This window comes from Arvicanthis niloticus, chromosome 2 (assembly GCF_011762505.2).
Source record: "Arvicanthis niloticus isolate mArvNil1 chromosome 2, mArvNil1.pat.X, whole genome shotgun sequence".
NCBI classification, from domain to species: Eukaryota; Metazoa; Chordata; class Mammalia; order Rodentia; family Muridae; genus Arvicanthis; species Arvicanthis niloticus.
This window is the reverse complement of record NC_047659.1, coordinates 61,847,746-61,850,503: the sequence shown is the minus strand read 5'-3', so window position 1 is coordinate 61,850,503 and position 2,758 is coordinate 61,847,746. Positions and strand designations below refer to the sequence as shown.

General features: G+C 32.2%; 1 pseudogene; it reads right to left on the bottom strand.

Annotated features, from left to right (window-relative positions):
• Positions 1 to 564: 564 nt before the first annotated feature.
• Positions 565 to 1,498, bottom strand: LOC117703165 (olfactory receptor 5W2-like; annotated as a pseudogene).
• Between the last annotated feature and the right edge of the window lie 1,260 nt (positions 1,499 to 2,758).

Here is a 2,758-nt window from a genome sequence, read left to right as displayed (position 1 = left end):
AGTAAACCTATACATACACATATATGTGCATGTTTGTGTATATATAGATTTTTAGGATACTTGACTGACATTCACAGGGTTCTGGATTTTATCTCCAGAGCTAAAAAATTACAACAAAATATAAAAATAAAATAGTTTTCATATTGAAGTATCATGAAATGGTAAATTTTGTACATTTTTATTGTTATTGAAAATATATTCTTCTCTCATAGAATACTCCCTGATCACACTCTTTGTCCACACAGGTCACCCCCATCTCCCCATTTCCTAGATCCACTTACATTCTGTTTAATCTTCAAAAAAATAGCAGGCCTTCAATATCCAACAGTCAAACAAGACAAAGCAAGATATAATAAGACAAAGAAAAAGCCTTCATATCTAGGCTGTAGAAGGCAATCCAGTATAAGACCAAGAGTCCCAAGGTCAGGCAAAGGAGTCAGGACACCTCTTTTATTGTCAAAAGTCCCACAAAAACACTAGACTATGAGTCATAACACATATGTAGAGGAAATTCTAGAAAGCAGTCCAGTGAAGATGGTGAAGTATATCATAAACATAATCCAATTATTTTGAACACATTTTGCTCCTTATTCTTTGGAGTGCCTCTTTCACATCTTTGTTTCTCAAACTATAAATCAGAGAGTTCATCATGCGGATTACAAGTGTATAAAAAAGGGAAGTCACTTTATCTTGATCTAAGGAGTAGGAAAAACTTGGCCGGAAATACATGTAGAGTATAGTTCCTCGAAAGATAGCAACTGCAGTCAAGTGTGATGTACAGGTAAGCCTTTAACCTCCCAGCAGTAGAATTGATCTTCAAGAATAATGAGATGATGTAACAATAGGAGACAAGAACTCCTGAGATTGTGCTCAGTTCAATGAAACCAAAAATGGTAAATATGACTAACACATTGACCTGTATATCTGAAAAAAATAGTATTAACACTGGAGGAATATCACAGAAGAAATGATTAATCTCATTAGATCTGCAGAAACATAAGTGGAATATCAATGTTGTATGTATCAAATCATCTACTAATACAACAGAATAAACACCTGTGGATAATTGGAAGCACACTTTCCTGGATATGTATTCTACATACAGTCAGGGATTACTGATGGCCTTATATTGATCAGATGCCATTACTGCCAGCAGCACACACTCAGTATCTATTAATATACAGAAAGTGGAAAACTGTATAGTACAGCCGAGAAAAGGAATAAATGTGTTCTTGGACAGGAGGTCTACAAGTATCTTGGGACCAAATGCAGTGGAATAGCAAAGATCAGAGAAAGAGAGGTGGCTGAGAAAAAAGTACATTGGTGTGTCAAGCTTGAGATCCATTCTGATCAAAATGATCATTCCAAGATTTGACAACAGACTGGTGAGATAAACAACCAGAAACATTGCGAATAAAAACACTTTCACCTCAGAGTTATTGCTAATTCCCAAAAGGAGAAATTCTGTCAATGAGGAGCAGTTGCCCTTATCAATGATTTTTTAGTTGTGGTCTAAATATTTACAAAAGTCATAATGCAATAATAGTTTAGTATTCATTTTGACTTGACAAGTATAGAACAGTATTTAATATAACTAAGCATAACATTATTTAATCCTTCAATAAATGTTTATAAAGTCTGAAAATATTTTGAAAAAAAACATGTATAAATCAGCACTGTGAAGTTATAAAAGCAATGGGTAGAAAGTCCATAAACTTTATGTCTAAAAGTTTACATAATATTTGATAGGTGTAACTTTGTTTACTCTCTTTCATTTATTATTTTCAGTATTTTTAAATATATAGAACCTGGTTTTATATATGAAAGGCTATAGGGAATATTAAATGATTAACAATAATAAATAATAGTAACAATAATAATAATAGAAAAGGCCATATGGTGAAGTAAGGTTCTCAGGTGTTATAGGCCATTAGTCATTGCTTTTGCTTCTAGAGTACTTGTCATTAACAGATATCTATGATTTAATATATGAAAAAAGTTATGGTACTGAGTCATTGTAATTTTTACTGAGTATGAAACATCATTTACTAAAATGCCTGTCACTGATTACCATTATGTGCCAGACATCCAAATATCACTTACATGAACCCAAATGACAAAAATAAAATAACACTGAGAAGAGATATTAGTTGTGACAGAAAACAGCAAACTTTTTGCTGGTTATTGATTTCTAAATTGACCTTTTTTAAGTTTTATTTTTAAATATATTTTCATTATTTAAAATGAATTTTAAATTTAAATGTATTTTGATCATATTCTTTTTCCCTCCCAAGTCCTTCCAGATACTCTTGTGACTACTATCCAACCACCTTTAATATCTTTCTCAAAAAACATGCAAAAACTCAACAGAATAACAAAATTCCCAAATCAAAAAAAAAAACAAAACAAAACAAAAAAACAAAATAAAATACTTTGTTTCTGGGGGGCGGGGCAATGAAAACAACAACAACAACAACAAATACCCAACAACACCAAAGTGAAACCAGGCAAAAGCAAAGCAAACAATCTGTGGCGTTCATTATCTATTGGTCATTACTGAACATGTGGCCAGTCCTGAAGTGGTTGATATAAGCTGTGTCACTCTATTCACAAAACTGACTCTTCTCTCCCTGAAACAAAAATTGTAATTACAGTCCCCTATTTATTTTGTTGACCTTCTTTGTGTATTTATTTTAGGCAGCTGTTTAGTCCTTTGATTTCTATAAGAACTAGAATGTGGGTTATGAAATTGTATTTT